The sequence below is a fragment of the Pan troglodytes genome, chromosome 15 (assembly GCF_028858775.2).
Source record: "Pan troglodytes isolate AG18354 chromosome 15, NHGRI_mPanTro3-v2.0_pri, whole genome shotgun sequence".
NCBI classification, from domain to species: domain Eukaryota; kingdom Metazoa; phylum Chordata; class Mammalia; order Primates; family Hominidae; genus Pan; species Pan troglodytes.
The window spans coordinates 78,108,002-78,130,861 of NC_072413.2; the positions used below are offsets into that span (position 1 = coordinate 78,108,002).

General features: G+C 37.5%; 1 long non-coding RNA gene across 1 annotated transcript in view; it reads right to left on the minus strand.

Moving 5' to 3' along the window:
• LOC129136908 (uncharacterized) overlaps nt 1-22,860 on the minus strand; it is a 168,463-nt gene that overhangs the window by 132,207 nt on the left and 13,396 nt on the right. Inside the window, exon 2 of the long non-coding RNA XR_008538939.2 lies at nt 18,507-18,626. This is a non-coding gene — a long non-coding RNA (uncharacterized LOC129136908). The remainder of the gene's footprint in view (nt 1-18,506; nt 18,627-22,860) is intronic.

Here is a 22,860-nt window from a genome sequence, read left to right on the forward strand (position 1 = left end):
TATATTTTTACATGCTACCCGTTCTGATAAAAAGTATAAAGGAGGCGGTATAACATAGAATTAAAAGATGGGTTTTGGAATCAGACACAGCTTTCCCCTTCTATTAATCATTAGGCCTTCAGCACATTCGTTATCCTCTTTCAACTTCAGTTTTCTCATTTCTAAGATACGGACAAAAATAGTTAAGAGTTTGTAGAGTTATTGTGGAAAATTAAGTAATTTAAAATAAATGTTCATAGTAAATTCTTGATGTTGGCAATTCTACAAAAATTGCTGAGGTGGGCAGAATTTCAGAGGTCATTAGTATAACCTTTGATTATTAGCTTCAACAACTATTCATTTAATTAAAAATTAAATAAAAATATAATATATATACTGTTCTCAAGTACAGATATTTACTTTGACCTTGTACATTGATATTCACTCAGATCTAAGTACACAAACACACACATAACTTACATAGTTATATGTCCATTCATATGTGCCTTTATATGTACAATATGAATATTGTTGGTCTGTGACTTCCTTTGAACAAATTTAACGACATATTAACCATTTATTTTCTGGACTTGGGATTGGCTCAGCATATTCTCACTGAAACTCAAATTTTCCATGTTTTTCCATTAGAAAACATTTTCTGTTTTCCTACAGCTTTGATAATGCCTAGTAATGAGAATTCTTCATTCATTATCTGTTTGAAAAACTTAATGTGTTATATTTAAATCTAGACCATCTATTAAAACTTTAGAAAGAGCTATCCTTCCTTCCTATAACCATCTCTAACCCATCAGTTTTCAAATACATTAATTTATGTTACAGGATCACATCCAAGCCCTGCATTGTTTACCTGGACGGTACCAAAACCTCTCTTGCTAAAAAATACGAAAATTACCCAAGAATAGGAAAGCATCCAATTCCTTCCATATTGGTAAATGTTGGTGTTTGAATGTATGGGGACTATAAGTTTGAGGAACCTATGGGTGTTTACCAAATAACGTATTGTACTTTGTAATAAAGATGATGTTACTAACTTATCTTCACAACACAGCAGTTTCAAATTGTTTTTCCAATAGAATAATGTATTATATAAACATGCATATTCTTAAATAAATTTTGCCCTATCTGCTCCCCATCCCCTGCTTCTTTCACTTCATTCCTTTCTTAATCAAATATATTTATGGCTGGGGTAAGTAGGATTGAGAGTATAATATGTATTCTCCAATAGATAAAACATAACTGGCCCATACTGAGCTCATGACTCTGACTTCATTAAATGCTTACACTCATTCATGGAGCTAACTGGCCTACACTTAATTGATATTAATTGGGTTACTGATAAATTAAATTAGCCCTAGTATAATTTCAATATCCTTATCAACTCAAGAAAAAATCTTGGCTAGCTAGTGAAGTTATGTTATCGACCTTCCCTCTATTACTTAGTAACCAAAACAAGATACTCTTTGAATCTTTAGGGTTCTATTTTGTCTCTGACCGGTATTTTTCAACATTTTGTATGTGTGTGCGTGTGTATGTGCATATTAGCTGTTACTGCATCTAGAATTCTTTTATGCCTAAATCTCCTGGTTTCTTCTTCCCTATTCCCTCACTATTTATGAATATGCTAAATATTTTTGCCATGGCATAACATTTCTGGGTTTTCTATGAAGTTGATTGTTTGTGCATCATTTTCTTGCCTACTTTTTAAAAAACTTACTGTCTGTTTTTCCTTTTCTCTCCAACTGTTCCTGAACTTTCACTTAAGGCAGAATTTCATTATTAGAGTGGAATTAAGACAAAGAACAGGAAGATATTAACTCATTTAACTCATTAGAAAGCAAAAACAGCATTTAATGCAGCCTAAGGTCTGTTTTAGGGAAATTCTAATTTCTGCTCAGGAATCTGTAGATATACTTAAGCTATTTCAGGCTGGCATATAGTCCTTATATTAAATAATAATAATAGCAGTAATGATGAATTTATACTAATACAATATTAGAAAACAAAATTTAATGTAAATACTACAAATATTGGCATACGTAATATACTAGAATCTAAAACTATATAACAAATGCAATAATATAAATATGTCATACCTATCAATATTGATTTATATGAGATAATTAAAATCATTGCTATGATAAATAGTATCATAGTCTTACAGTATTAATATTATAAAATAATATTATTATGTTTTTATTTACTTACATGATTAATTCCAGGAACAATGCCTTTTATGTCATTTTTAGTTCCATTGTGATACCTGGCAAAATAAGAGATATATATCTCCTATTGGCTTTATCTTTCTGGAGAACATTGACTAATACTGGACCAGCCTGAAAACATCATTAAATATTAGGAAGTTCTCTGTTGCCACACATCTAAGCCATTTCTTCCAGTTCAGTGTTGAGTAATAAAGCTAAATTTTTCATCTCTAGGATTATCTTTCAATTCTTTGTTTTATCTCTTAAGTGGTTCCTAACCCACCTGATAAAGAGAGTTGCTCTTCATTGGGTTTCCTCAAACCTAACACTGAGCTAGACAAGAGAGAAGAGACTGATTCTAGATAAGGCAAGTGGCAGACATGAGTGCTACTTGCTGGTGTTCCTGGTTCTTCTCTTCTTCCAAATATGCAAGTCAATTGCATGCCTTAGCCCCTTAATATCAATGAGCAAAATGACCTGTGTGACTTCCACATGGAAGCATTTAAGAGCTAGTGCACCAGAGTAATTCTCTACCTTCACTGTTCTATTCTGCCATAAAAATCATAGCTACATACAGTGAAATGGGGCATCCTGTAAGCATGGAGCATCTATAGCCCAGGTCCCTGCATGACTACAATAAATAGAACTGCTGAGCCAAGATGGACTTGAAGTGTGATGGGGAATAAACCTTGGCTGTAAGCCATTGAGATTTTGGAGTTCTTGGTCATGGCTGCAGATGATGAGATCAAGATACATCTTTCTGAGGAAGTACAGTGACACTGAAGCTGAGGCTACAGATAAGAAAGAGCTGGACTCATGCAGAGTAGAAAGATCATTTTACACATAAACAGCTGCCACAAAGGACCTTAGAAGATAAGCAGCACAGAATATTTAAGGAACTAATGAAATTCCTGCTTGAATACAATCTGAAAGAAAGGGACAGTGGCCCAAGTGTTGTCCAGGCCAACTCATTCTAGCTCCACTCTCTTATAAAGAATGAGGGAGAAAACTTGAACCCCAGAAAGTCAATATTGGTGAGCACCATTGATCTAGAACATCCTGCCTGTTCCTGATTATCCTGCTCTCTGAGAAGACAGAGATGGGAAGTGTTTAGGAGAAAGTAGAGAAAGGTAGCTTACAGAAATAATTTTCTTAATAGCAAAGCACCATTATTTGAGTCCATGATAAACAAGACATCCTAGTGAGCCTGGGTATGGACAGCAGAGGCAGAATCAAACTTTTCAGGTCTAAGGAGGCCCCAGCAGGGGCCTCTTTAGGGTCCTGAAAATGAAGGTTTCAGAAGCTTATCTTTATCAGCTTCACAGTAACTCACGTTTGTGTGATCTTCTGATTTTAAAACACTGGTGCTGTTTCATTGTCTACTATGATATTCTTCAAGCTTTTAAAAACTTGAGTTTCCTCGAGGTACATAAAAATATGATCACCCTCCACTCCCCATCATTGCAATTGTAAAAAATCTCCTGACTTTTCTATGATCCCCCACCAGTACACAGACCATCAACTCACTTAGATATAATACAAACTTTTTGGAGTGATATTAAAATCCCTTCACAAGCAGATACTTGTCTGCATTTGTAGGCCTTCACACCAGACAACACAGCATTTCCCTTCACCAAACCACATGGCTTATTATATATATATAACTCATGCTAAATAATTTCTTAGGCTGTGAATCTCATACTCCTTTATTTTCAATAATTCACAAAATTGTGATTTTTCTTTAAGATTCAGCCTGAATGTCTTCCATGATATTATCACTAAATTTCCTAGATCTATTTATTCTATTAATTAAGTCCTTTTCTGTGCTCCTCAGTATTCTATTATAGCACATACTAAATGACATTATTGTTACTTGTAGCTGTGTCTCTCTCTGCCATTGAAATATAGTGTCCTACATGGAAACTAGTACTTGCTGGGTGTTCAACAAATGTTTTCAGTTGGAAGCTTTGTGGGGTGAAAGGAAGGGAAGTAGAGCTAAAAAGAAGGTAGAAGACAGCTCCCCAGTTGAGAAATGTATTTTTTAATGAAATTCCTTTAGCAACACTTGGCTTTTGCCTCCTTGTGATTTGTTTCTTTCCATTTCAAAAGTTGTTCATATTTCAGTAAATATGAGTCACCTGGCTTATTGTTACTTGTAGCAGTATCATTAGTGAGGATCCTTCAGGGAATGGGCCCTTAAGCATTTGCTTCAAAGGACAGATGACTGGTTCCATGCTATTAAACTGATCTCTCACCCCATTCCAGACCCTAGCCAGACACTGGAAGCACTAACACCATCATAACTCTTACTCTGGACCGTCTATGAACCAGTTTACTTTCAGGATGTTGTTCATTTGTTTTGGTTGAACACATCAAGTTTCTCTGAACGTTTACTGCTCTCCATTCAGCACAGGTCAAATCTCCTTCATAAACTCTGCCTTCACATGTGAGACTTGCCACTCTCCTCAGACACCCTTTCCACCCTACCTCTGCAACTCTCTTATAGTCCCTTCTTCATCTGCAAGGTTATTCTCATTTTCTATTTCCAGAGTTCCAAATCTCTCCTAACCCAAAGAATCTCGTAGAGGTCAGAAAGAGGTTCCTTGTCATTTACATTCTGCTCAAACAAAAAAAAAAGAGGAATAAGAACTAGAAAACAAACCAGATCATACTGGGTATTGGGCAATGACATTAACTCTCCCTGCATCCTTTCCTAATCCAGCTACTCTAACGTCATTGCTCCTTCCTCCATTCTCCCCGGAGTATTATTTCCAATATTTGTTATCATATTCTATATCATAGTATTTGCACGTATTCTAACTTGGCCTAAATTGTGAGGTCCCTGAGGGCAGAAATGTTATGTTATTTACCTTTCTCTCCATAGCATCTGACACACAGCACATACTTAATAAGTGGTTTTTGAATTGAGTTACTTTAATCACCTGACTCCTGAGACCATTATCAGGGTTACTTATCCCTTAAAGTAAATTGCTCCATCAACCTTTTTTTTTTTTTTTTTTTTTTTGAGACGGAGTCTCTCACTGTCACCCAGGCTGGAGTGCAGTGGTGCAATCTCAGCTCACTGCAACCTCTGCCTCACAGGTTCAAGCAACTCTCCTGCCCCAGCCTCCTCAGTAGCTGGGACTACAGACATGTGCCACCATTCCTGGCTAATTTTTTATATTTTTAGTAGAGACAGGGTTTCACCATGCTGGCCAGACTGGTCTCGAACTCTTGACCTTGTGATCTGCCCTCCTCAGCCTCCTAAAGTGCTGGGATTACAGGCGTGAGCCACTGCACCCGGCGCCATCAACCTTTTTGAAAATAAAAACACTGAACATCTTTAATATATATACACATATACACGTGTTTATATATATACACATACACATATACGTGTTTATATATGTGTGTGTTTATATATGTGTGTATATATAAACACATATATATAATGGAAAACTCACATTTTTGTATATATGAAAATATATTTTTATATATGTAATACTTTTCATGTATATATTTTATATATATATATAAATACAGATAAATGTCAGATAGTTTTCCAAGGTTTTCAAAAAAAGCAGCCATCTCTGTGTTCCTTTCCACCCCTGACCTCATCCTCAGAGGCAAACACTTCAACTCCTGTATTCCTTCCCACTACTTGCCTCTGCATGTGTAAACGGTACACAGTGATCTTTCTTAACCCTTCCCATGGTATGAAGTGGAAGATAAGGGTTGAGCTTTTTACGTGCTTTCTTTTCCCCCACACGTATTTTACCTCCTTCCAAACTCCAATAGAGTTCAACTCAATTACTCCTCAGGCCCTCTACCCTCTCGTTTCTATCTGGAACGTTGCTCTTGGGGTCTGTTTCATAGCTGCCATCCTGAGATTCCCCCTCAGCATCATCTTTGCCATTTTTTTTCAGTCCTCTCCTGTGCTGATTTCCATGTTTCCTGGATCCCAGATATTTGTATTTTTGTGTTTATTTCTTCCTGTGTTGCATCATGTCTTCAGCACTTTTTCAATACATCCTTTATAAAAAAATAATATTCACTTTTCGGGAACTTACATTTTTGAGAACTTGCATGTTTTTAAAAAAACTTTTATTCGACTTTCACACATAATGGGGAGTTTGACTTAAAATAGAATTATAGGTTAGAGATGACTATCACATGGAATTTGGAAGGCATCACCGCCTTAAGAGGTTCCAGTGAAGTGCATGTAAAGAATCTCTTAGATTATGTGAAAAGGTGAATGAATGCTTGTCTGAGGGATGCAAGACACAAATCCAGGTAAGCCAACTGGAGAGGCAACATTGGAGGGAATTCAGAAGATGGAGATGAATTTGAAAAATGAGGCAGATTTTCCAAATCATCGTTGATTCAACCATGACAGAACAGGGTAGAAACTGGGAAAGCCTGAAGAAAGCAAAAGGATTGGAAGAAGAGACTTTTATGTGGAGCCAAAAAAAAATGTCCTGGGACAAAATAATAAATAAAATAAACTACCTCCGGTTGCTTTTGACTTGGTGCCAGCAGCTGGCTTAGAGAGAATCTCTTCAAGGGCTGACCAAAGTCTTGACACCTGGGCTTTCTCCCGCCCCAATTTCATTTTCTTAGATGAAGTTAGCTCAGCTCTCATTAATTCCTATAATATATTAATTCCTTAAAATATAAAACGTAATCACACCAGGCAACAAGGCCATTTGTCTCTTCTTGCAACTGAGGACCTTTTCAGTCCAGCAACTAAGGCCAAGAACAAAATGGCTCAAGTGTTTTTTCAAATTGTCCTGCTGAAGAGGATCCTTTAGTTCTACAATGTTAGGCAGCTGCTATCCCTGAAATTGAAAGGTTGGGAACACTGGCCAGGACAGAAACAATCTATCTGATTGCTGAGAACTCCAAACAAGCAGCGAGTACAGAATTCCATGAAGATATAGAATTCCATCTGAATCCATGTGCAGTGATACCTGTGTCTTCCTTGATGTGCTGTTCCATTCTGCTGGAAAGTGTCTCTTTGGCTTTGGTGCTAATGTATGCTTGATCTTTCATGATAATTGTGATAGAGCTTCAGGATAATTCCTTAAATGGCACTCAATGTGCCCTACCCATACCACACCAGAGTCCAACAATGTTTCCTAATCAAGGACATCAGATGATATCAACAGTCGGAGACCATCACCTATTGCTGCTAAGTAAAGTGTGCAAAGATCTCTTGCCTCTTCCAAAACAGATGGGCTATGTATCTGCTTTGAGCTTTGGGTATTTATGATGCTAAAAATGCGCTGGAGGAAAAATTTAAAAAAAGGCATCCCTTAGTATCCCAAGTAAAGTAAAGAAAAAACGGGAGGAAGTCATAAAAGGGATGTAAATATCTTCTGCCATGCCTCCTCCTTCTTTGCTGAAAAGTTGCAAGGTTTTCCTACAGGCCTTAATTCACAAATTGTGGTCCACTTGACAGCAGCGTCTGATCCCCAGGGATCTTATTAGAAATTCAGAATCTCAGACCCCAACCCTCCTCAGTCAGAATCTTCATTTTTAACAAGTCCCTAGGTGATTCATATAAATATTAAAACCGGAGAATCACTGCCTATAGGGACATTGCATCGCAGTGGGAGGCACAGGATGCCGCTATGTTTCATTACTGCTGAAATGGTTAAGGTGATCATTTGGTTAAGGTGATGTCTGCCAGGTTTCTTCACTGTAGTTACTTACTTCCTCTTTGTAATTAATAAGCATTTTACCCTGAGATACTTTAAACTACACAAGTATTTTTGCCCCCTAATTTTAATATCCATTGACGATAACTGACTGCAACAATTATTACGATGGTATTTGCCAAATGGTGACTTTTAAAATTTGTAATTGACTATTTTTGAGAATAGTTTTAAAATACATATATACCCCACAACTAGTTCTATTGTTAAAATCTTACATTAATGATATATTTGTTACAATTAATGAACCAATATTGACACATTATTATTAACTACAGTTCATAGTTTCAGATTTCCTTAGTTCTACTTAAGGTCCTTTTCTGTTCCAGAATCTCAACCAGGATACTACATTACATTTAGCTGTCCTGTCTCCATAGGCTCCTCTTAGCTGTAAAAGTTTCTCTGGCATCTGTTTTCACCACTCCTTCCTCATTTATAAATTGGAATTCAACTTAAAGAGCTATCTCTTTTCCATCACTTCTTTAATTATTTACATCTATATGGACTCATGGATATTTATTTATTATCTGTGTTTTAAGCCATTACCATCATTATCTGTTTTATTACACAGATGGACTCAGATGTGTTATTTGGGAACTTCCTCCAGTTAGCTTCTGGACATGCTTCCATTGTTTTTTGAGCACTTGCTTACTTTCTGGCATCATTAAATGTTCTAGGCTCATCTCGTACTTTCCTGACCCCTTCTTGGAGTCAGACATTTCTCTGAGGAGTCTAGGTCCTTTAATTGGTGAATGGTATTTAGAAACCAAGATCTCAGGGCTGGGTGTTCTTCTGTAACTGGGATATCATTATTTCCAGGCTCTCTTAGCAGCAGAGCTAAAAAATATGTGTATGTATACTGACCCAAGCTCACATATACATCTATATCTATTTCCACATCTATTAAAAACCATGAGTTCATACTGATACCTCTGATTCCACCTAACAGCATGGGGTTCTCTCTAGTAATGGTCCCTATTACTTATTTGTAAGCTCTTTCTCTAACAATGAGAAAATAAGCTTTCATTATTTATAGTAAATTTACTTATTTATTCAGTATCAGAATATAAATAAAGAAGTTTCAGAATTGCTAATCCAAACCTCTGTGAAAAACAAATTTACTAACTAGAGCACAGTATTTGTGCATAGTTCTTTTTTTATCTTTAATCTTTCAGGATATGGTTGAAATATTGTTTTCCAAGATGACATGTAGGTTAGATCTTTTCTTCCCCACCCTGTATTGTGGCAATGTGGTTCATTTGTAATACAGCACAATTCATTTGCTACTGTTTTTATTCCATTTTGGGGTTCTAGTGAAGAGAAATCTTTTGTCTTATCAAAGGGTCCTACCTTCAACAAAGAGCTAAAAGCAGAGCCAGCAATATTCCAGTATTCCTTGGCATTGTAAAGTATTCCATAAAGAGTGAGAGATATTTTGGCCTCTTTGATCAGTATATGATTATCAGTATTTTTAAATTCCTATCTTAATACAATCCAAATAAGCAAAGTACAGCCTAGTCTGGAAGAGGGAGGCGTCTCTAATTTAGACATGCTCTAAAACAATGATGTGCCTTCTTTTAGTAATTTAATAAAAATTTTAAGCTGAATTTATACATCCAAACAAAACTGGGTTAGAGGGAGAAGAAAGTGACAATCAGTAATCCATCAATGATAAAACATATTAGGCATTTATTGAAATTAGACAGTAGAGTCAAAAATAAGTATCATAGAAAGATCACAGGCACCTAATATTCTATATGGCAGACCAGGTAAGCATAATAAAAAAATGAATAATTTATAAGCGCAAAATACACGTCCTTTTGTTTTGGATGGCTAAAAGTCACGGTAACAGTCTGCATTTTTAGTGGACTCAAGGCAAAGGATCCTAAGCTCTGTTAGAGTATTAACAGGGACTTATCACCTTTTCCCCTCAAAAAAGGTAGAAAAACCTTCTTTAACTCAAGCACCAACAGATAATGCACCCAATCTCAAATCTCAGCATGGTCCCCTTAGGTCTTATCCAATGCCTCTACGGTCACTCTTGTCTCTGTTCTTTCCTACTTACATCTAAATCCCAGTAAATCTCTCTCCTGGGTAAAAATTATGGCAATGATCCCTCATTTTCTCTACTGATTAGGAGAAAATGGTTTAACAGAGCTCCAGAAACAAGTACAGATTTGTAAAGACAAATCTGTTCCAGTCGTTTCTGAAGAGGCCCAGTTGCATAACCACCCTTCTCAGAGTTTGGATGTTGTTTTTTTCTTTATGTTATGTGAGATACCCCAGTGCATTCAATGGTTAATATTGTCCCAAAATATTTGTGGCTTCACATAGTATATTGGTATATACTAAAGTATATCACATAGTATATCCTACTCATGCGGTCCATACTCTTTTAGGTGGCTTTTCTTTGAGCAGTCACTCAGGGACTCAGGTTTCTGCCAGCCTGTGGCTTCATTTCACTTTGGTGTTTGGAGCCTTCTCTATCCAGGGGCCAAATGGTAAAATAAAATGGGATATTGCACATGGGAGGGATTCATGAGCCAGCCAGTGGTACATATATATCACTTCTGCCCACATTCCATTGGTGGAATTCAGTTATATTGTCATGCCCAATTGCGGGGAGGCTGGGAAAAGACCACGGTTGAGTACCCATAAGGAAGAAGCAATGGTCTGGTGAAGAGCCAACCTGTCTTTACCATAGCTCATGAACTCCCATTTCAAAGATTCTTATTTTTTGCTTAAACTCATTTGATTTGGTATATCATCACTTGCAACCAAGGGTACAGACTAGTACATGTCTTAGGTATAATAATATAGATTTGACCAAGGACAAGTGCTAAATTCCTCAGGTGAACACTTAAGTAATTGCAGTATAGATTTCATTGTTCTTTTTTGTTGTAAAAAATAAGAACAGAGACTCAGAATGTAAGGTAAGAGACATAAGAGATGGTAAAGATACAATGAAAAGGATCATAATATCCAGCATAATATTAAGTATATGTCATTTTTTTAAGGATTAAACTTTTTCTCTAACCACTGACATGCAATTCTGTCTTATGGGGTGATGGGATTTCTTTATTACTTTCTATCAAAATCTAAGAGTTTTATAAACTCTTCCAAGTTATTCTCCACAACTCTCTTCATACACCAGTGGTTATTATATTTGTCCATGCATCAAAATAAGGAGCTTATTTAAAACATGAAAGCCCAGGCAAAAACCCTAAAGATAATCAGTCATCAGTTGAGGTTAGGGCTGTGTCTCTGTATTTATTTAATGCCAGAGGTGATTTTGACATGCAGCTAATTTGGAGAACCACTGTCATAGGATGTAAGAATAAATGTGAATCTTCTCTTAGCAATAACCATATATTTCCCATAGTTTCTCAAGTTAAACTTATAATTTAAATAATTAAAACATTGCTTTATAAGAACCCAGTGGAAGACATCCAAAATATCTATGAGAATTGTTTCCATAAGGTAGATGGTAGGCACTATGAATGTAGGGATGTTGCTGGCTGAACTGAGCTGTGCAGGCTTCACAGGGCAATATTATTTGACCTTGCCCTGGTAAGTGGATACAATTGGATAAAAGCATAGGACAGACCACTTCAGACATGTGGAAGCAGCAAAAACAGTCACAGTTGGGAAAGCAGCAGGCAGAGACAAGGGATAAGAAGCAGGCCAGCATAGCTAGAGCAGAAACAATGAAGGAAAAATCCAGAGCAGCATAACAAAATTCTAAACTGTGCACTGTGAGCTCAAAGTGCTATGGAAATTCCAAAAAGAGAGTCATTTGGTTAGAACAGCCAAGAAGACTTCATGAAGAAAGCAGAACTTGAGCTGGGTCATGAAGGACAGTGGGATTCTGTTAACCAGAGAGGAAAGGGGAAAAAATTATTTTTATTTTGATGTTTCTAAAATCCAGCTGACAAAATAAAACACTACCTGGCTGAAATATTCTATTTTTTGTGTAGATGTACCAAGGTCTTATGTGTACAGTTTGATTATTGTAAAATTTTATAATTGTATTATCCAATTTGTTTAAATGTCTATTTACCACATAGTGCTTGAGTAAGCTTTTAGTGAATAATTTTTAATATAAGATAATATTTTTAAAAACTAAATCAAGAAAAAATACAAATAAAAATAAGCATTAAGGAAACAGAGGAATATAAATATATAAGCATGTAAGCATGGATATATAACATAATTAGTTTATGTTAGCCATAATTTTTCTCAGAGTGTCCTGGAAATTCAACCAAAAACAGAAACTCAATGAGTTACACAATTCTCAGTATCTCTAAGAAGAAATTATACTAATTTTTCATGGGAAGAAAAATTTAGTCTGCACCTAGCGGTAGAAGAAATGTATCAACTGCGTTTCAATATTGAACCCTGTCGTCACCAATGGATTTTTTTATGTTTTCTTTATTGCAACCACAGGAGATATGCAAATCACAGAAGCTGCCCAATCGGTAGACCCATCGCAGTCTCTTTGGTGTACTTCATGACACATGAATCGCTCACCCACAGAGAGCCAAAGCAAACTTGATTTTCAATATTTTCCCTGCTGCTAGTCCTAAAACCCTGGAGGAACCAGGATCATCAGAAAGGAATGTTTCTGATGTGTCTATACAGAGTTGGTTCAGCTGCTTTGATTTAATTAACAACCAGTCGATTCAATCAATTAACAATTTCATTCCATGAAAAACATTCCACCAAAATTTAGTAATATGAAAATGAAGTAACTCACTAATATCCCAGATTTTTATCTATTCATATGGCTATGTAGACCATGCAGAGAAACAGCTTTTTTTCTTTTCCTATTTTTTTTTAGTTCAGATCTGAATATTCTTGAGGAGTGACTAATTATCTGATGATAATGATAACCATCTGCTCCATGCTTTCAGACCTTCACAAGTATAACCATCCTGTGAGATTGTGTTTTCACCTGTGAAACAGGAGGTTCAATGACTCGAAAAAAGTCTAAGATGTAGTTATTAATAGACGAGGAGGAGGTATGGTGTTATACAAAGAGCTTTGGAGTCATATTAAACAAAAGTTTATTTTCCAAATCCTGCATTTACTGGTAGGGTGGCTTGATATCATCTGCCTAGTTCCAAATTGTAAACTCTATCCTCTCAATATTGGTTTCCACCTTTGGCCCTTCGGATTTAGTTTTTATTTTCATTCTCACTTGAAATTTGGTCCTTGGCTCTATTCTTACTATTTTTGACTGTGCCAGTGCCAGCTCCCCTGGCCTCATCATCTTCTTGCTGTCTTGAATCACAACACCCGTACAACTATCTAACTCCAGCAAAACAGAACTCAACCCTTAGGCCGGTCCCTTAGCTAGAGCAGCCCAAACTACTGGCAAGGCATCCATGCACAACACAGGCAACTCCCACAAGCAGTAAACACTAGCACAGGACTCATACCAAATGGCGGGGCACAGGGGAAGACTGGGACAAAAAAGAAAAAAAGAGGACCAGCTGGGCATGGTAGGTCACGCCTGTAATCCCAGCACTTTGGGAGGCTGAGGCGGGTGGATTGCCAGGTCAGGAGTTCAAGACCAGCCCGGCCAAGGTGGTGAAACCCCATCACAACTAATAATACAAAAATTAGCTGGGTGTGGTGGGGGGCTCCTGTAATCCTAGCTACTCGGACGGCTGAGGCAAAGAATTGCTTGAACCCAGAAGGCGGAGGTTGCAGTGAGCTAAGATTGCGCCACTGCACTCCAGCCTGGGTGACAGAGCGAGACTCCATCTCAAAAAAAAAAAAAAAAAAAAAAAAAAAGACCAAAACACAAATAACACAAATATATAATATACATTGATACATGCCCAAAACAACACAAGTCCCTTACCCTGGAGAAAAAAAAAAATGTGTTTACATGGATTTAAAGTGAGAGTCTGTAAGCAAAATCTCATAAGCAAATGTAAATTCAAAATTCTCTCCACTTGTTTACATTTTCAAATTTATAGACAAATCATTTTCCACCAGAGGGAGGTACACATTTTAAATCATGCTCTGACGTGCTCCGTAGAAATAGAACCATATGGAATTTAGCCCTTATTCCAGTGTTGCAGTCCTACTTTTTTCCCTAAATCTGTTGAAAAGATCAGCTTTCGGGACTCTTTCATTAAGGTGCTACCAATTAATAAATTGAGTGACACTGGATGGTGGCAGAGACAATTAAAACAAAGTTACTTGGTGAGATATTTATCTGTCTTATGGGCTGATTTATAAGCCTTCTACAAGAAGTAATTTAACAGCCCTTTAATAGAAGGAGGCTTGATAAAATACCAGCAGATGGTATTATGGGTAATGACCCAGGCAATAATGATTTTAGTAATGGCACGTCTTATTTATTTACCTGTACTCAAAGAGTAAACTTGCGTAGATGCGCGCACACACACACACACAAAGAGAGAGAGACATTGTCTTCTGATGGACTAGACTGCCTAAAAGCCTTTAAGACAGGGTAAAAACATTCTCCTTGATTAAATAATCAAAATATATAAAACTCAAGAAAGAAGCAAAAAGTGGAGATTATAATGATACTAGTGATAATGATGATGATGGTGATGATAAAATCCAAACAGAAATTATTTGGCGCATCCATTCTGACCTGCCTTGGCTTTCCATCAAAAAGTACATGACATCTTCCTAGAGAGTGTATCTGTGTTTTAATCATTTCCAGTAAGTTTCACAGAGATCTTGAGTTATGCACTGCCAAAAAGGATGCTTATTCCTTCAAATAACCCTTTGGTATCCATGCACAACACAGGCAATGTACAAAAGCAGTAAGGGCTGGCACAGGACTCAGACCAAATAACATCTCCTTTACTAAGTGATTTCGCTTGATCTCTATTATCTCAGTCACATATCCAGCAGCTACAGCCAAGTGTTGGGTAGATCCCTCTGAACTTGTGGGAGTAAAACTGTGAATGGGAGTTTTCCTTAAAAGAAAATGACCAGGTCAAGTGCAATGACATTCTGCCTACCGTTTTATTTTAAGTATTGGTGGAGCATGAGGCCCAGAAGTCTGGGTAGAACCCAGAGAGTCAGTGAGGAACAGGAGGCTGAGACACAAGAGGGGAAGTCCACAATGACTGACTTCCTTGGCCATTCTGGACGATGAGATTAAGGAGTTTCAAGAACCCATTCTCTCTTATGCCCTGGCCAGAGCTGAGTCAGTTTTAGGCACCATCTATGACCGATCTTTCGCAGTGGAAATATCAGCACATTATTTCAGGAAAGTTGAGCTCGCCTCTGACCTCTGCTCCTGGTGTCCCAGACAGTACTGCTTGCCTCTGGCCATGATGAGAAGGTCTATGAGCTCATTTCTGGGCAACATTTCTATGGAATAGAGACAGGGTCCACTGGGGCTAGTATGTGAGGGAAATTTCAAGGCCTTGTTTCCTAAGAGAGCTGGGAAAGACATTATTAGGTGTTGAGACGAGTAGCCTGTGGGCTTTTTAAATAAAATAATTTTTAAAAAGCAAAATAAGAATTTTCCCAGGAAAACTTGACTTGGACATACTTTCTGTGGGTGGAACAGCAGACACCAGCACTGACCTTGCTGGCCAGCTTTGGATAAGCAAAACTCATCATCTGGGCCCTTAGTAAGCACCATGAGTGCCCGTCCTGCCCCTGGCCTCCCCTGTATACAAATTCTAGGTTTTCCCTCCCACAGGGTATCCTAGTCTGTCCCCATCCCCACTACCCTAAAATAACAAGCTGGTTTTCTAAGCTTTCCAATCTGGTAGCCACTAGCCACGTGTGTCTATTGAGCACTTGAAATGTTGCTAGCCTGAAATGGAATGTGCCGTAAATGTAAAATATGTAAGAGATTTCAAAGATCTGGTACAAGAAAGGAATGTAAAATATCACATCAAAATGTTTTTATACTGATTACATGTTGAAATGAAAATATTTTTGATATATTAGGTTAAATAAAATATATTATTAAAATTAATTTCAACTCTTTTTCTTTCCTTTTTTTAAAATGTGGTTACTATAAATTTTAAAATTACATTTGTGGCTTGCATTTGGGGCTCAAATTATATTTCTATTGGACTACACTGTTCTCTGTTCTCAGGACTCTTATTTCTGATATATCAATTTACCCTTGACAATGACAAGGGTGAACGTTCTCAAATGACATATTCGTTTTTAACAGGAATTAGTGGAAAGAGGTACGCGAGAGAACAGGTAATTCCCTTACTATTAGAATATGCTTCCTTCTTGTTCGTTCTGGCAAGCTCTTATTCATCCATCAAGACCCAGATCATATGTCTCCTCTACCAGGAAGCTTTCCCTAACTCCCCCAGGCAGAGATAGTTACTCCCTTTTGTACTGTCTTGGCACTACAAATTTCTACCAGAGCACTCTAAATTAAACCATCAGGCTCCTTTAATTTACATATCTCCCCTTCTAAGCAGTGAACTCCTCCAAAGTTAGAACTGAGTCTTACTAATTTTAATAACAATAATGCTGTAATTATCATATGAAAATGTCTTCTCATGCCTTTATTTATTCCTTTGTAATTTTCTACATTCATCCTTACATAAAGCTTTCTAATCCACTTAATCAGCACAGGAATCTCTCCACACCCCTCGTTCTTATTCTTCAGATAGTCCATAATGATGAAGCTTGGAGTATGATTTCACCTGATGAACTGCCAATCCATCTATTGGCAATGTATTCATCTAGAAATAATTATATCAGTGACAATTGAAGACAACCTTTTAGCTATGTCTTTCATTCTCCTGCCTGTGTAAGTGCCCTGGGTTTACCTCTCCTTGTACGTGTTACCTGTACTTCTATCTGGGTCAGCTTTGTCTCCCATTCTGGCATTGTTCCCCCACTTTCTTTCTTTCTAGTGATGTTCCCAGGATTCTGTTGTCAAGCATCTCCTCACCCCGCCCCTGTGAATACTTTCCTGCTTTGAAATGCAATGTTTATTACATTGTTTGGGTGTTGACTCTCCTCAAAGCCAATAGAATATGGGATTCATTAGGAAGATGATAAAACTGTGCTCCTAAGACTTAATTATTTAACAAGGATTATATGCCCTTTCCTGTTTCCTGATAACTGCCAACCTAAAAGCTGACAAGTCAAGTGAACCTTCTAACACATCCAAACCAGGGTGTCCTTTGGATTCTGTCTGTAGTTTTGTTGGTCTCTGTCATGTCTAGAGATGTTCTGTGTGTAGAAAAAGTCAGAACTTGCTTAGATGGCTGGAGGCATTTGCCTTCTGCATCAACACCCCGTGAGATATCAGGAACAGCCCCCTTGCTCCAGCTTTCGGCATCCCCCTTTCTAAGGGGTGCTGTGTGAACAACCCATACCGTTTGGCTTTTTAAAAGTAGGTTCCAGCTTTTGTAAGCAACGGCCTCAAAAGAGGAGACAGCCTCAGTGTTCTTGTGAAAGGGACATGGTTAATACTCCATCTTCAATTATCATTGAGATTATAAAAACAAACCAGGTTGCCAAACAGTCATCACTAAGTTAGTGAAAACAAACAAAAAGTCATTTTGAAAAGTATCAGACTTTCTTTGGTCTTGAGAAGGTAATAACAAGAAATTCATATAATTTCTAAAGAGAAAATGGAAGTTTAATTTATGCAATCCTCATCTTTTAAATATGAGATTGCACAATTGTGGAACTTTAATCCTTAGCTTCTTTGTCTCATTCCTATTTGTCAGATCCATTGGAATAGTTTAAAGATAAAAATTTAGTCTGCATGGAATACTCCCAGACCTCCCACTTTGCTTGAATAACATCTATCACTTCTTCCCTTCTCAGCTTGGACACCACTCCTACTGAGAAGTATTCTCTGATCTCTCAAGATGGATAAAGAAGTTCACTTCTGTGTGCCTGGTTTTCAGCATAATATCCTATCCACATAGGTAGTCAAGAAATGTTTATTGAGTGAGTGAATGAATGAAAGAATGAATGGTAGCAAAAATACTTGACTTGGAGATCAGGTTCTAGCTCTGCCGTTTATCAAAGTTATTGACCTTTCTGAGTCTTGTGTGCTCAACTATAAAATGGAGATAACTGTGTCAACTTCACAGAGCTTTCTGAGGGCAAGTAAGGTTATGGGTGTGAAAGTATTTTGCAAACTGAAATGTGGTACAAAACTTGAAGCAACAGATTGAGTCCCTTTCTATTTTACCTGCATAGATGCTATGAGGGCTTAAATATTTAATATAATGCAACGTCTGGGTACATGAGCCAAAATTATACAGGAAGCAGATTGGAGTCAGCCTGCCAACCATGTACTGTGCTAAGTGCAATTCCACAGTGAACTACATGTAATCCACAGCTGATACGCAGAGAATTTCTCCTGTGCAATTCAGGTGGTCCAGCTTAGAGGTCCCTAGAGCCACAGCGGTGCAAGCACTGGATAAAAGAGACGCTTCATGCCTCTCATCACCTGTGACTATTTCCACAGAGAAGAACAACTGAATTTTGAGACCCGAGGTCAGAGGGACAGCTGTGATGCACTGTTTAAATGTTTTAATAGCTTTTTCAAATTACTGGGTTGAGTATAATGTAAATTTTATTACCTTACCTTCCCATGAAGCTATTCAAGTGATGTGTCATCAGAAGAGTGAAAAGGATGCATATAGAATCTTGTTCACCATCCTGTGAATTCATCATAGCATCTACAATGAGCTAGAAGAAGGACTGACTGTAAAAGAAAGGAGAGAAAAAAATTAGTTAACTGGGAAAATTTGAATTTGAACCTTGTACTGAGGGGCTTGTGAATATGTTTGATAAGTTATTGTTGATCTTATTTATCAGTATTTAGGAGGTAGGCACTGAGTTGTCAAACAGAGCATAGTATGAGGATAGCTGCTGAAAGAAAACCAAGCCAAGGTTCCTCATCCAAATCTGCCATATGTTGTCTGAGTGGCCTTGGCAATCTGTATAAACTCTCGGGAGAGACGAAAGGTCAACATGATGCAAATCTAGTAAAGTCAAACATTGAATCTTAAAGATAAAAGATTAAGTTCTCCGAAGTGTAATCTGACCTGAGTGTCTTTGCGATTGTTACAAGGAATACAGACCTAACTAGCTTATGCAAAATATTTACACTATAAGAAAGCAAAGAAGATTTCACTGACAGCTGAGAGAAGACAAAGAAGAGAAGAGCCACACAAGAACAAGAATGTGAACTGGAATTCCAGGAGTAGGGCAACCTTTTTGTTTCTCTTGGGCACCATGGGCACGTGCATCTTTGCTTCTCCTATCTCTTTTGTATCTTGATTGGCCTCCTTTGGTCACATATGGTCCCCTATGGCATTTTAGACAATGCACCGTCACTACTCTCTAGTGCAAGCTGATCTAATCCATGGCCTGTGAGCCGCATGCAGCCCAGGATGGCTTTGAATGAAGCCCAACACAAATTTGTAAACTTTCTTGAAAGATTTTTTTTTTTTTGGCAATTTTTTTTTGGCTCATTGCTATCGTTAGTGTTAGTATATTTTATGTGTGGCCCAAGACAATTCTTTTTATTCCAACATGGCCCACGGAAGCCAAAAGATTGGACACCCCTGCTCTAATGCCTGGAAACATTTGTTCATGTACCTCCCCTTTGATCCAATCAGCTATAGTCATTATATACAGGGTCACACAATAAAAGAAGGAAGAAGGGCTCTGTGCAGAGGCAGAGGTACAAAAGTCACCTAAGTGGTTAAATCTACCCTTTGAGAGCCATTCTGGTCCTATGAGTGGTGCCGAGGATGTGGAAAAAAGCATGGTTAAAGAGGAGCATGAGGTCGATGGTCTTCTTCATTTAAGAACCACACCAATAAAGCAGAAAACCAGGGAATGCCGAAGTGTGATGCATCTCCTCCTTTGTCTTGGTGTTTCCTATCACGGGCTACTAAAGGAAATGGTGATTAGAGTCTACTGTGAGTCACAAAGGGATAGGAAGATTCCTCAAATGGACCTCTAATTGTGGTTTGGGAGAAAGCCTTGTTAAAAATCTGTGCCTAATTTTTCCCTTACCTGTCAGTATGTTCAGCATACTAGGACCAGTAACCAAAATATTAAGCTATTCCTCGATTTTAATTCACCTTTCATTGCTCTGCTTGTTGCCTCAGCTTGCTGTCTACACAGGGTTGAATGGCCCCTGTGGACTGCATGATTCATGGCCAGAGTATAAAGAAAACTTCATATTGTGGTCCACCCATCTTCTTTTCCCACACTGTCATCTTTCACCACAAAGAGCCTTAGGCCAATGAAGTGGACACTGAAACCTATCTCAACCCATATTTCTCCTCCAAAACAACCACCTCTTAACCATCACTTGGGTCAAGAGAAACACAGCAACAGCACAGCCCACTCTTGGGAGGACCAACTGGGGAAGAGGGCTGAGCAAGCCTTGAGAAGTGGCTTCAGCATCTCAGCAGTGTAGAAGTGGGGTAGTTCTAGGAGAGGGGAGCTCTGCAAACTCCTTACACCCTATGGGAAAGGCCAAACCTCTAAAGTCCCAAGCCCGGAGCAGGGACCTTAGTTGCTAGGGTCTAAAAGCAGTTCTGGCTGGAAATGTAAGGTGATTTACCTAAGGACCCTTGGACCTGGGTAGGATCTTTGGCATTGGAATTAGAGCTATGCTTCCAATCTCTTGGCAGGGAAGGAAGCAGGCATGGTGTGGGTCACTGGCCATAGAGGACTGGGCACTCTCTGTTTTTATTTTTATTTTTGCCCATGTGCTGTCAAGGAAGGGAAGGATGATTCAATGAGATCATTACAGGTCCTAAAGCAGACTTTCTAGGTGCAGTTTAGTTAAAACGTAAGATATGATTTGCACCCATTATCTCATAAAAATCCCAAATGTGTGATGTCTTGTCAGCATCAGAAATATATTTAAAATCAAATTCATCATCATTTTTTCTAAACTTTCCCCTCTTCTTGCTTCCCTTCACTACCCACCCCTGCTATGAGTACCAATTTACCTCAATAACTTTGATTCCATATGCCTTTGGCTTCTCTCTTTCCTGTACTCTGTGTCATTGAATACTGCCACCAAGACCCTTTGATTGTTCCTGTCTCTGATCAAATGTCTCTTCTCTTTCCTATCCTGCAAAATGTAGTTCTGGCCCTTATTACTTCCTGTCTAGACAATTACAATAAATTCCAGTCAATTTTCCACTTGAGCCCAACCTAAACAATAACAATACTTCTGTCTTAATCTTAAAACCTTCAGTGGCTCCCCATTGACTAAAGAATGCACCCAAAACCCTTACCCTGGTATTCAAGTCCTTCACCACTGCAGCCCCAGCCAAACCCTCTCCATGACATTTTTTGTTTGACTGGTTTTTTTATTGTTATTGTTATTTTTTAAACAACCCCAGGTAATTTCAGGAAATTTGTGCAGAAAATTATGACAAATGATATAAATCTCATCCCTATTTTCTCCATTCAGAGATATTTTGTTCTATTTACATGTGTCCTTATTTACAAAAGTGGAAACGTCCTGCTTTCTTTCATTTGATAGTATATCACAGTAGCATTTTTCTGTATTTAAAAATAAGTTTTGCTTGTTCTGTATCATTTGCTACACTGACTCAAAAATAAATTATCTGTTTTTATTATATAATTAATCTGTATTTATTGTAAAATGTAAGATACAAACAAGACTACATAAGTAAACAAGTCAATGTGTTTCACACTTGGATAACATAGAATTCACCATTGCTGACATTTTAGTATATAAAGTTACTCCTAATTTTGTTTAATACTATACCATAGGATTTATCTGAGGTTATCTTTTCTTTCTTTTTTTTCTCTAGTGATTTGGAAGGTTTACATAATGTTCTCTTTCTAGCAATGATGAACTAATTAACTTCTATCTTAAAAAAGATATTAGAAACTAGTTTCTCTATTAGAATTGAGAATGAAAAGTATCCACTTATTCCCCCACTGCATTACATGACATGATTTTATGTTATTACTCTTTCATTTATTCATCAATTTCCCAGTTTTTATGATATAATCTCAGTTGAGTTCTTAAAGCAAATTACTATCACTTTTAGAATGTAACTTCTATTTTAAAGATTATTTTATATGCAAAATGTTTTATCACCTCCAGGTTATTGCTAAATAGTTTTAGAGCTCAATACCTTTTTTTTTTTTTTTTTTTTTTTTTTTTGAGACAAGGTCTCACTCAGATACCCAGGCTGGAGTGCAGAGGTGTGATCACAGCTCACTGCAACTATGACTTCCTGGGCTCAGGTGATTCTCCCACCTCAGCCTCCCAAGTAGGTGGGACTATAGGTGCACAACACCATACATGGCTAATTTTTGTATTTTTGTAGAGAGAGGGTCTCATTATGTTGCCCAGGTTGGTCTCAAACTCCTGGGCTCAAGTGATCTGCCTGCCTTGGCCTCCCTCCCAGCATTCTTATTTTTGAGTTCATGATTTTGTCTTCATTTTCACTTGCCTTCCCAGAATGTATATGCAAGTAATTTTTTTCAGGAAGTATACACTTATAAGATATGTCCTAGCCCCTGAATATTTGAAATATATTGTCCTTGCCCAAATATGTGTACATTTATATAAAAAATAATATATATATTGTCTTGGGTAACAATTCTTTAAAATTCAAAACACTTTTGCTCATTCTCCTTCCTCTTATCTTTAGTATTTTGGAGAAGTGCAATGCCAGTCTCACCTTAGATATTTTTCAACCTAATTAGCTTCTGTGCTTTTAAGTTTACTTCATCTTTGATTTACAAAAATTCAACGAGCTATAAATAGGTGTTGGTATATTTCTATTAAAATTACCTGAATAATTGGTGAATCCTCTCAAAGACTTGTCAGTTCAGAACAATTTTCTTTTATTTCTTTCTTATTCTTTCTGTTCTGCTACTCTGCATTTTATGTGTGCATTTTTTGTTTTAAATTTGCACTCACG